This window comes from Prionailurus viverrinus, chromosome A2 (assembly GCF_022837055.1).
Source record: "Prionailurus viverrinus isolate Anna chromosome A2, UM_Priviv_1.0, whole genome shotgun sequence".
Lineage (NCBI taxonomy): Eukaryota > Metazoa > Chordata > Mammalia > Carnivora > Felidae > Prionailurus > Prionailurus viverrinus.
In genome coordinates, this window is record NC_062562.1 from 61,789,373 (window position 1) to 61,802,108 (window position 12,736).

Here is a 12,736-nt window from a genome sequence, read left to right on the forward strand (position 1 = left end):
CTATCCCTGCCCCCTCCCAAACTGAGGGTATGTGATGAGTTACCCATCACGACCCCAGTGCAGCTCCTCCTGCCCATGGATCCTGTCCCCGTGCTTTAATAAACCACCTTTATGCACCAAAGACGTCTTCAAGAATTCTTTCTTGGCTGTTGGCTCCAGATCCCCCCACCCCTGACACCCCCAAACCTCATCACTTATGTCCAATTTCCCTACAGAGGGTCACACTGAATCTGTGCCTGACAAAGCTGTACTAGGACTTTTAACCACGTTTCCAGGAAACACATGACTCCCGGAAGCCATGCCCTCCCATCTCCCTCACATCACCCAGCAGCAAACAGCTCCCGTTCCCATGGAAACGCATGCGTCGCGGCCCCAGGTGGACCAATGGTTTAGTCCCTAACTATTTTCAGGAATCTTCATCAGTTTCTATGGTAACTCCTGTGGCGTTTTCCAGCACCCACTAGGTGACACTTACTCAAAGGACCGTCAAGCCAGTCTTGCAAATTGTATTATTGCCCTTGTCACCACGCATTTCTCCTGTTGATAATAAAACAAAATTGTAAATATAAAAGAACCAGTAGATTCAAGGTAGGGAGTATTTTGTGCATATAAATTTGTGACATTCAACCAGATGCCTACACTGTTACAGCATGTTTTCCAAAGGCAAAGCATGGGTGTGTGAGGCTGGTACTTAGTCGGAGGTGTTGAGAAATCTGAAGCCATGCACCCCCTGGGGTTTACAGGGTGCTGAGACTCTTAATTAGAAACAGGGGAGGGGGGTGTTCTTGGACAGCAGTGCTCTTGTGACGGGCAAGATTCTCTAGCACGATATCCCTCTAATTTCTAAGTCGGTTTTGCTCTGTTCAGTTTTAGTGGAAGAAACAGGGCTGGGGGGAGGCTGTCAAATTTGAATAGTTGTCCACACCTGCACAGCTGGGACCCGGCCTCGTGTTCCTAGGGTTTCTGGAGCCAAACTCGTTCTCTACAGATTTCTGCCTGCACTTTGCCCCACAGTTACGCTCCCCATTAAGCCAAGACAATGTGAAACCAGACTATTAAGGGCACAGCCTACTTGGCCAAGTCAGTGGATGCTGTGTGTGCTCTCTACTCTGGGAATGTAATATTAACATACAGAATGCAAAACAAGGTAATTATTTTAAAAGCACCTGCGTGTTAAATTCCTGGGCTGGAGGACGGGAGGTACCGAAAGCCCCGTTTCCAAAGCTGAGTTGATGGTGACTTGGTAAGCCTTGGAATGTCTTCCCTGATACTGTCATTTATCAGGTTCATTTAAGGAGAAACACTTGGGAGCAAAGTGGTGTAGAGTACCTGCTGTGTGCATACAGTGAAACGTCAGGTCGAATCATTTCCCTGCATTGTTACGTTGTTGGTGTTTTTAACAGGGAAAGGCAGCGGCCTTTGAACATCTTGAACACCTCCTTGGATTGTTTCCTCCCTGAACAGATGTGCTCCTCCTCAGGTCTCAGAAGGCCCGGCTCTCGGGTTTCTTTCCAGTAAATCGTACATGCTTCCTACACACGTGCTAATCACAAGAGCTGTCCCACAGATATGTGTCCTGCAGCACTTTAGGCTCCCTACAGGGACAGTGACCGCATCCTGCTGTCCTTCGAGGACTCTGCAGAAAGTGTGGGATGCATTTGGAAAACTGCCAGTGACAGGAAACTCTGACTCACCTTTTGTGTTTATACATCTTTCTTCAAGTCCAAGGATGTTTTCTTTCTTTTTTTTAGGTATGTTTTCCTGGTTTCAGTAGCTCATAATTTTATGGTTTCACATCTAAGGCCAGTAGGTTACCCATTCCCCCACAATTTTATATCCCATGGTACACAGATTCAGTTCATCTATTTTAAAGAGATGACATTTACTTATATTTGTTTTCCTAGAAAGGGTTTACAACATAATTTGTAATTTAAAAATCAAGTAATGAAACATGTGGCTCGGTGATGTGAAGTTTTGTACCTTATAATCTGCTTGTGCAGGTGTGGATAGGGATGTGTGTTTGGAAGTAGGTTTACCAAAATGGCGGCAGTTACTGAACTTTGTGGTTCGATTCTATTTTACTTTGACCTGTTACTTACACTTTTAAGTGTTTGTTTCTAATTTATGATAGGCATACATGATGTCCCCCAAACAACAAAGATACATTAAAAACAGATATATTGGAACTCATAAATAAATTCAAGCTGGTTCCTTGACAAAAAACAACAACCCAGACAAGGTTCTAGATTCCGGGGGCACCACACTGAATAGAATCACATTCAAATCATACCTTCAAAGAATGACTTAGTCCCTGGAGATTATTTTTCATCACCTGGATAGTGTGAAGTCTATTTCAACATGAAGGTAACCAGGAAAACTGCCATTCTGAAGCATGGGGCTGGGGACATCCAGTGCTGGAAGGCGGGGCACGCAACTATGACAACATAAAGAACATTTGTCATATAATCTGTTTTGAACAATATGATTACTTGGTCAAAGTAATAAATGTTCTTTATTCCACATCAAAAACCCATGGAAATTATAGAAGTTGTATACACCTGTGTCATATCGCTACACAGGTAACACCACTGCTGACACACAGTTGTCTTCTGACCCACAGATGCTCACACATGCAAGAAAACAAAATTAGGATTTAGAGCAGATACGTGCAGCCATGTATTTTGCTTTTAAAAACACCATATCACTCATGAGTCTTTTTGCACATTACTCTCATCTTGTCTCTTTTTATGCATCAATCTATTACCCTTTCCAAGGTCGGGACACCCACAGAGGATGCCAAGGCTGAAACAGAAAACATAACGTACACATTATACAGTTGAGCTAGATGTGACGTGCCATATTTCTTTAATTGGAAGCAGTTATTCTCAGAATTTTGTGAGATTTCTGAAAATTAATGTTTCATTTTGTTTCCTCATTTTGATAATACATGAAGGCTAAATAAAAATGCTAGTGTATGCCGTATCTCATGGATGAACATATCATTACTTAGCACTGCCTTGAAATTTCCAAGACCAGATTTATGCTTCTGTTTAAGACTGCTCTGTCACCAGACAGCATTAATTTAATTGGAATTAGTTACTTAAACAGAGAAGGGACAGAGCCACAGGTGCTAACCCAGTTCAAAGGCCAGTGTTAAACTCAGCATGAAATGCAACTCCAGGTCACATTTGCCTTGGTCGGTCTTCTGGTTCGTACTTTTGTTTAGGTTGTATAGGAGGATACAAGCTGTAAGCATACTGTGTGTATTTGCTACTTTTTATTTATAAATAATTATAGATTCCCTTCAGGGGAAGTTGTAGAGATGAGCCCCATGTCCCCTGTCCCCCTGCTGATGACACATTATGTAACTAAGTACAGTATAAAAAGAGTGAAGTTGACTGTTATGTCACCAGTTTTGTGTGTACCTCTCCCTTTGGGGGTGGCCTATATCACTTCAGCCACATGTGGATTTGTGTGACCAAACCACCATCAGCATGTCAACATACAGAGCTCTTCCGTCAACACAAACCTCTCCCTCATGCTTCCTCAAGTGCTTGGGAAGGGTTTCTGCTCTGCTGTTGTTGGGGAGTGTTCCATAATGTCACCTGAAGTCTGTTTGTTGACAGTGTCAAGTAAAAATTATCCCACCCCAAACCCCAATGGCGCCAAGGTTGGAAAAGCCTGAGCTAATATGTTAGTGAGCTTTCTCTGGATGATAAGGCGCGATCAATAGCATGCAACAGTAACAATTTGTTTTCCTGAATCTGGGGCTTCCACTCTTCCAAGCCTTCCAAGCTGACCTTGGCTGGAGTCACTCGTGGTTCAGGGGTCAGTCCTGGCCTGGGTGAGCAGAGCTAGGATCAGCCTGGGGTGGCCCCACTGCACACCTCTTACATCCTATCCCTGGAACCAATGGATCAGTATCTTCTCCTGGTGACTGCAGAGCACAGGACGGGATGAGAAATTTCCAAGATGCTTCTTACATCATGTTGACTAGTGTCTCATTGGCCAATCACATGACTGAGCCCAGTATTGGGGAATTTCGTGACCCATAGTTGGGGGGATGCAACTTTGCATGGGTAGAAATGGTGCTGATGAACCGGGATCATTAATGCAGTCTACCACATCTTTGTTGGTTGCATATTTTCTTTTTATCATGTGCTTCATAAGTGAAAATTGGTTTTATTTTTGCCTCAATGTAGAATCACTTTTAAGAGGAGAATATAACCCATTTACATTTATTGTAATCTGTAAATTGTCTATTATTATTTCAGTTTAATTTTATAACTTCTTTCTCCACTGCCTTGCTCTTGCAAGTGGATGTCTCCTTTTTCATATATTTATTTAATATTCTGGAAGTTATGTATTCTTTTCAATCCTAATATTGAACACTCTTTTCCTTTCATGCTCAGTGTTGACAGTCACTCAGTTTATGTTAAATTCCTTTCTCTGCCCAACATATAGGTAAGATGGCTAATTTATTTATTTATTTATTTTTAATTTTTAAAAAATGTTTTGTTCATTTTTGAGAAACAGAGAGAGAGAGCATGAGCCGGGGAGGGGCAGAGAGAGAGGGAGACACAGAATCCAAAGTGGGCTCCAGGCTCCGAGTTGTCAACACAGAGCTCAACATGGGGCTCAAACTCACAAGCTGTGAGATAATGACCTGAGCTGAAGTTGGACACTTAACTGACTGAGCCACCCAGGTGCCTCTAAGATGGGACTATTTTAAACAAGCTTTATTTCTCTTAATTTTCCCCATCTTTATTTCTATTACATTTCTTGGTATTATTGTTCCACTAGGGTCAGCTCAATGTTAGGTTTTTTTTTAAAACACATGATTTAACTTGCCTTTCAAGAATTATTTTCTTCCTTGCATTAGATTTTCAACCAAAATTTACAGCAAACATTGGTATTATAATTGTAAGTATGGCTCTGATGCTTCCCATGATTTCCTTTCATGACCCACTGTGGTGAGTTCTGTGTCCTGGTTAATCTTGCTAATTTTCAGGCAGTGTTTTCCAGGAAGCATATACTTTGATGTTCTACTCCCTGGATATCTGAAAATGCCATTCTTTTGTCTTTATTCATGAGTGAAATCTAGTCTAGAAAATTTACAGTTAAGATGGTTTCTGTTCAACACTGTGTCAAACATGTGCCATTTTGTTATAATGGTAGTGTTGTAGAATAGGAAACAAATATGTGCTTATTTTGCAGGTGGCTTTGTATTTTCCTTCACCTACACATCCTGAACTCTTTTTAAAGACTGATGGGGTTGTCTCTTTTTCCCATTAAATCTTGCCGGCACCTGATCCTTAAATCTTTCTTGGGCTCAGAGATTTGTTTCAACTGTTTCTTTGGTTATTGATTTCATTCCATTTCTTCAGTTTTCTCATCATGAGGACCACTGTGCCTTTCCTGGGTCTGTTCTTCTTGCTCTGTGGCTTTTCTGGACTTATGCTCATACATTTGTCCATTTTTCCTCCAGGTTTTACACACATCCTGCATGTTTTCTCAACCCCTCATGCATCCCTCAGCTTTGCAGTGCCTCTGTCATCACCGACCAGCATTCCTGCCTTCTCTACTTCACTCTTTGTTTCCTCATTTTTAGTGTTTCTTCCTCCTGAAGGCTTGTTCTGATTGGGTGGTTGTAATGTTCATCCACCCCTCCGTTTTCCTGGGGATGTTTGTTCCCACAGGTGCTGTGTCCTTAGATTCATGGGGTGTCTCTCTTCTTTTTAATGCAGTTTTCTTTTTGTGCCCCTTTTCATCATTACGGGAATGGCTTTGGCCACATTTAGGACTGGGCTGTAACCGCGGGAACCGAGACCGGGTGTCCATACCCTGGGAGTGGCGTTGGCGTCCATCCACTAAGGGACCCGCCACGCCCTCCCCTCTGCTCTATGGGGTGGACAGTTCAGCCGTGATCCTGAGATTGCCCAGTGCCTTGTGGGGTCCAGTTCTTCGTGGGTCCCGAGGCTAGAGGGCGAATACCCACCTTTGCTCAGGAATGTCAGCGAGGTTTACAGTGCCTTCGCCCACAGCCTCATGGCCATTGTGCACATTCCCTCGTTGTGCTCATCCTTTGAATGCGGCTCATCCGTGAGGCCTCTGGCGGTGATTCCTCACTGTTTCTGGCTTGTGGATGGGCTGTTTCCTCCCCCACTTTGAGTTTTCCTACGTCGTATATTCTGCTGCTCATCCCAACAGCAACCTTCCCGGAGGGTGAACGGAGAGACACACATTACAGTCTCTATCTTGCCAACACTTCCTGACCCTTTGCTTTATGAAGCACCTCATTGAAAGCTTCATGGGAAAACATGGGAATGGAGCAAAGTTAAGTGGCCCAGAAAGGTGATTAAGATCCCGGGATCCTGTCAGAGTCCTGGATCCAGTTCTCCCATCGTGGACACAGGTCTATCCTGCCACACGACACGCCCCACTCTCTTGGCCCTTTCCCTGTGTTCTCTGTTATGAGGGGACAGTGTTGGAGCCCACCAGCTCCAGGGCAGTGTTTGTCACCTTCCCGGTGACCGCGATAGCTCCCTCAACTTCAGGGTGCAGTTCTGGTGCGAGTTTTTCCATGACACTGTCGGCTCCCCTCAGATAGGCGTAAAACCTGGAGAGGTGGCTGGGGATGGCCACTGGGTCTTCCCTCACCCCCCTTTCACAGGCCGGTAGTAACGACTTTCTTGATTGATCAGTAGAAAGTGCTCACATTCTCCCTCCAGATGTACCCGGGGTGACACGTGCTTGAGGGAGCGAGGGACCCTTTAAGAGCAGGTACACGTGTTTCCATCACACAGAATTTGGCTTCTATCCCGAAATATCGCCGAGCCCTGCCTGAAGGTCAGGCATGTGACGGTTTACTGTCAGCATTTCAAATACCCAGCACAGTGAGGCGCTTTCTTCTGTTCTTTGTGTATTTGTCAGAAACGGCTTTCTGTAGAACAGAATTTGTGTTCCTTTGTGCTCATGTCAGCAAATTTATTCTATCATTACTTCCAGAGTGATTTAAATAATCAGAAGAGCCTGCATTTTGAAGCGAAATCCTGATGTATGCCCCATCAGCATGAAAGTACTTTTGTGGCCTCAACTTTAACATGTTTTAAAAATATTTTTTATAGTTTATTTATTTTGAGAGACAGAGGGAGAGCGAGCATGAGTGGGGGAGGGTCAGAAAGACAGGGAGAGAGAGAATCTCAAGCAGGCTCCACACTGTCAGCACAGAGCCCAACGTGGGGCTCGAACTCATGAACCAAAATCGAGAGTCGACGCTTAATCCACTGACCCCCCTGGTGCACCTCAACTTCAGTGATTTCTAACATGCTTTCCTCACAATATACACACACTGTCCCTGAACAGATATACAAGTATGTCTTCCAGAGTCAGGGTGAGGGGAGGGCCTGAAGGTGCATTAGCACTCATCAGAGGAAAGAACGGGGAACCCAAGAAGTGACACACATTTCAGGGTTGCAGGGACGTCACAGCACAGAGCGAGGACCAGCACCCACACCTCAGGGTCTGCTCCACGGACACGGGAGGCACTGGCTGCTCCCGGGCACGCCGGTGGCCATCACCACTTTGGACAATGCTTGGGCGTATTGTCTGCCGAAGATTCACCCCGGCACACCCTGGGTTGTCACACCTCAAGTTGCGCGATCCGCACGCGTGCACATGTGTGACCTCCAGCGACGCTGTGAGAATATTCACACGAGCAGTGATACACTCACCTCCAACCGGGAAAGACCCAGTGTCTGTCGACATTTAATGGATTAATGCACTTTGTTCCGTTTAGATAACGGAGGCACTACCCAGCGATGCAAGCTGACAAAGTACCACTTCCCACAGCTTTAAGAATGTCACAGACGTGATGCTGAGCAGGAGAGTCCACTGATTCTGAGTTCAGAGTCGGAAGGGCCCGGTGGTGACAGCGCTCTGAGAAGTGGTTGCCTCTGAGGCATGTGACAGGGAGGCAGCACGGCTGGTGTCGTGTGTCTGGATCCGTGGGCATGGAACAGCACATTCATAAGGTGTATGCTCTTCTCCGTGTGTATTATGCATCAACAGACATGTCCGTGCACGTAAACGTACGCACAGTTTATTCTGTGACTGGTCAAACCCTTTCCCTTGGAGTATCTCAGCGGGCCCATCTGTGAAATGGGAAGGAAAACAAATTACTTCCCAAGTCCGTCCTGTCCCCTGTCCCCTTCCCAAGTCCCCTGCTTCTCTGCTCCCGAGTCTGCTGCAGACTCAGCTGGCGAGGTGAGCCCTGGAAGGGGGTACGGATCCCCCTGAAGACTCCTGTCCTCTGCCTGCTGCTGGGGTCTCTTCCCAAGAGGTTTAGGGAGGAAGTCTTGCCCCAAATTATTGAAAACCCGTCATTTATCAATCTGGGGTGTTCCCTCCTGTCACCGACTCACAGAAGTCTTAGCTCTGTGTTCTGACCTCCAGCAAAGCACAACCTGCTGTCCTCTTGGCTCAGGGTCCCCTCAGTTCAGGGTCCCCTCTGCTTGGTCCCCTTGGCTCAGGGTCCCTTTGTGTCAGGATCCCTCAGCTCAGGGTCCCCTGCAGCCTCCGTTCTCACCACCCATGTTCCCAAAGGGCCCCCACTGAGAAACCTCCTCTGGGAGACCCCCTCCCGCCCTCCAACCAACCCGGGCCTGCGGGCAGCATGCACCCCACCGCCTGCCCTCCTTGTCCCACTAGCGCCTGCCTGCTCCTACTGTCCACACAAATTCTTCTAGTCTCCTGGTGTGGGACCCCTGGTGGCAGGGACGCTCAGGAAGGCAGGGCTCCTGTCGGCAGTACCCATGACCCTGCCAGGCAGAGGTGGGAGCCATTTGCAAACGGTTTCGGGAGGGAGAAATGGAGAAGGCCGAGGTCAGTCTTCCGGCAGCTTGACCTCAGGTGAAAGGTGCTCCCTACCGCGTCCATGTGCGTTTCCGTGTCTCAGACGAGCTCGTGACGCTGGGCACTCGCTGACCCACGTCTGGCTCCCGTCTGGTCACCTGCCAGCTGGAGACGCTGCCCGAGCGGGATGGCACCAGGGCCCGAGGGCCCCCATCCCTCTCTTTGCCACATTCATTTGTGCCGCGCTGAGGGGCCAAGGTTGACAGACAGTGAGCCTGGAGCACAGGGCACGGGGTACGGGGCAAGGCAGCTCCACTTGGAGCCCGCCGATCGGGGAGGTCATCGGGAGCAGCTCCGATCACAGGAGGGCACAGCTGAGTCTGGGTGCTGGGACCCGGGAGGCTCTCTGGGTGAGGCGATGTGAATGCACAGGGAAGGCAGGGGAAGGCTTCCAGTCTGGGGGGCTCTGGTGCCCTTGACCCTTGAGTTTTAGCAGCCTTGGACGGTTGCAAGTTTCTCCCACGTACGTCTTCATCAGACATTTACGTGGTGCTTTTCACAGAGCTGGGAATACGTGTGACGGGCAAGGAGCCAGTACCGGGCAGGGACTCGGGGGCTGGGCCGGCTCCTGGGGTGCCGCAGGGTGGTCCCACATGCACCTGCCATCAGTACGAGCACTGCCTCCTGGGCTCCAGAGAGCGCGGACGGAGATAGAGAGATGATGTCAGCACCAAAGGAGATCCCACAGACGCTGGAAAAGGAAGGTCAGGGAATATGACTGACACATCCGTGTCCTGAATGTGACATGTGGGTATCAAATGGCGCCTTCTTCAAAACACAGACGACCCAAACTGGATTTTATTCCCGCGAGTGCTGATAAAGAGCTTTGAAAGTCTTATCCTGAGGCTGCTTATCCACAGGAAACCCAGGGTGCAGGGGCGGTGAAATGGGGCAGCGCTGGGAGGGCCCACAGGGGCTGGAGACCCCTGGCATCCTGCTGTGGGGTTCCTGGGGGCACGTCATGTACTGGGGCTTTGGGGATATAGGTTCGATTTGGGGGACATCACGGGTGAAATTGCTATTATCCAAATATGGAGAAATGAGCAGGCAGCTGAGCCATCCCTGGGCACAGGACAGGGCGAGGTCACACGCCGGGGCACTGGCTGCTCGCAAGGAAGCGCCTTCTGGACAAGGGAGGCATCCGCTGTCCGCAGCCCCTTTGATGGAGACCGAACACTTCCCGGCCCTTGTGTTCGGGTTGGGTCCACTGGGGGCTCCACGAGAGTGTTCCCACTGGAGGAAGGAAGGTCAGAGCTCGGAGGTGAAAATACCACTCTCAGGGCCACGAGGAGGAGAGAAGCCACGGAGAAGGGGGATATGGAGACCGTGTCAGGGCTCCGATGTGAGGGCGCTGGTCTGGGGGCGACAGGAGACGAGAATGACACTGTCCCTAGATGGTCCGTCAATAGCAATGAGGCGGAATCGGGAACTGGCCGCTGAGATTTTCTGTGAGACCAAACGTGCCCCATTAAGTTGTATTTTCAATGTATTTCCCCTACTTTCTTGCAAACAGGGCGAACATCTGTGCAGGGCACAGAATCTCGGGAGACGCAGCCCTGCACTGCCCTAGGGGTCGATTCCCCGCACTGGGCATGGACACATGGGGGACACGGCCCATGGGGTCCCGGGCTGACGTCTCATGGTGGCCGCGGCCTCTTGGTCCCACGCGATTCCTCGGTGGGGAGCCCGAGACAAAGGTCAGAGGGCCCGAGGTCGCCCTGGCATCAAAGAATGTGTCTGGACCAACGCAGGCATTTTCCAAAGACTTATTTTGTGGTGACTAAGACATTTCTGCAGCGATGCTTTAGAATTTAGAAATCGTCTGGCATTTCTGGCAGGAGCAGGGTCGTTTCCACTCAGAAATCATTCCACTGCCTCCTTATTGTTAAAATAAATGTTTACGGAAAGACTGTTATCGGAAAACAGAGTTTAGCAATTATTTCTACGCCGGTTCTTTTTCCTCAATTCCATGAGCTTTTACTTGGGACCCACCCAAATACTGTCTGTATTGATGAGCACTGTCCTCGCTTTCCGGCTGGAAGCTGAGTTCATGAATGCAACGTATTGATTAAGGAGGAGCTTGGCTTTGACAGCACTGGGCACAGAATAAATTAACTTTTTCTTTTCCTTCCTTCCTCCTTCATTGTCTACTGGGAGCAACATGTGGCCTAGCTGTGGTGTTTGAAGGGGCCGCAGGTGGCTCTGGCCCGGGGGTGCCTGCGAGGATGTCACAGCCCAGGGTGGGGCGGGAGGTCTGTGTGGGGCCCTCTGCTGAGCACGTGTGGGGACTGCTCCCTCACCAGGCAAAGCCCTTACTGGGATGATCCTTATGTGTCTGGATGAGGACATAAGTTAGAGGGCTAGTGACATTTCCAGGGTGTCACACAGCTGACAAGGGACAGGTGTGCAGGCCACCAGAGGGTTCACTCAGCAGGAGGACCCGGACAGTCAAGTGGGGGACTGAGCGGGGGAGTCCAGGTGGCCTGGACGGGGTGGCCCAAGGAAAGTGTTCAAGGCGGATCAGGTGTGCACACAGAAGAGAGGAAGGACGCTTCCCACCGGTGGGAAGGAAGCCACGGAGGTGGGAGGGGAGGGGCCGTGGAGGGTGCCAGGTGAGGCGTGGGTGTCCAGGTGGGTGGAGTCTTCCCCAGTGGGTGTGGGGGAAGGTGTCGGGTGGGCACGATGCTCAGATACTGTTTCACAGAGAGCATTCTGGATGCTGGGCCCAGACACGGAAGCCGGGACTTCTGGAGCAGTGGCTCTGTGGGATGACGGGGTCGGGCCGATGCCTGGGATGGGGAAGGGCGGTGAACACTCACGGTGGCGGCAGGATGAGCTGGTGCTTATGGAGGGGTGCAGGGGAGGCGTGGGATGTCCCTTGAGTCCCTGTTTGGGTTCCTGCTCTTTTCTTTATGACAGACATCGACCTCCGTGCACAGGAGGGCCCTTCCGTCTTTGGGAGTGGCGCATGGGGGTTGGGACCCAGCCGAGCCTCCCACAGTGCACGTCCTTGCCTGCCCTGCTGTTGCTGCCTCACCTCCTCCATCCGGACTCCGAGCTTGCCCCGATGCAGCTATGACACAGACCACTTCTCTGTTTCTTCTCTGTCTCTTTAACTTCGGGAGCTGCTCCCCCCTCACAGCGTGCTGGCAGTCTGCCCAGGACACAGGGTGGGTTTCAGTAGGAGCCTCTGGGCGCCCGCGGGGGGTGTCTGCGGCCGTGTGGGGAGCGACGGGCTGGCGGGGGCCCCAGGGGGACCCCCCCCCCGCCGTGGGACGGCGGGCTCCTCGAGGGAATGGGTGGTTCTCGCTCGAATCTGAGTGCTCAGAGCCTGCGAGTGCCTGGCCCAGTGCCGGGACCCAGTAACATCGCGGCATTAAGTTGTGGTCATATCACAGGCCCCGGGGGAGGGGAGGCACGTCACCCGTGTGGTCTCTGTCCTGAACCTGGAAGCTGGGTCCACCGTGAGAGGACAGCAGGCCACCCCGAACCAGGGCCAGTGCCCCGCAGCCTGCCTGGCGTCCCTCACAGGGGCCAAGGCTGGGACAGAGGAGAAAGGACCCATTGATATCCCAGGACATTAGGAGAACAACGTTGGGAACCTGGCACGATGGCCGGGTGGCTATTGGTCCCACAGGAGCCTGCCAGGCCTCCGCTAGGGTCACGTTAGAAAGGGACCACCTCCTCTCATTTGTCCACTTCTCAGTCCCGTGTCTCAGTCCCGCCCTCAGCCCTGGCATTCGGTGGTGGCTGGTCACCAGATGACAGGCCTGCTTGTCACCACCTTTGAGAGCCACCCTCCCTGGTGGCAGGAGGCTGTGGC

General features: G+C 50.3%; 1 long non-coding RNA gene across 1 annotated transcript; it reads right to left on the minus strand.

Annotated features, from left to right (window-relative positions):
- Positions 1–309: 309 nt before the first annotated feature.
- Positions 310–2,369, minus strand: LOC125150127 (uncharacterized). Its single transcript, XR_007146241.1, has 3 exons — positions 2,291–2,369; positions 1,695–1,862; positions 310–537 (listed from the first exon to the last, which is right to left on the minus strand). It is a non-coding gene; the product is annotated as an uncharacterized LOC125150127 (long non-coding RNA).
- Between the last annotated feature and the right edge of the window lie 10,367 nt (positions 2,370–12,736).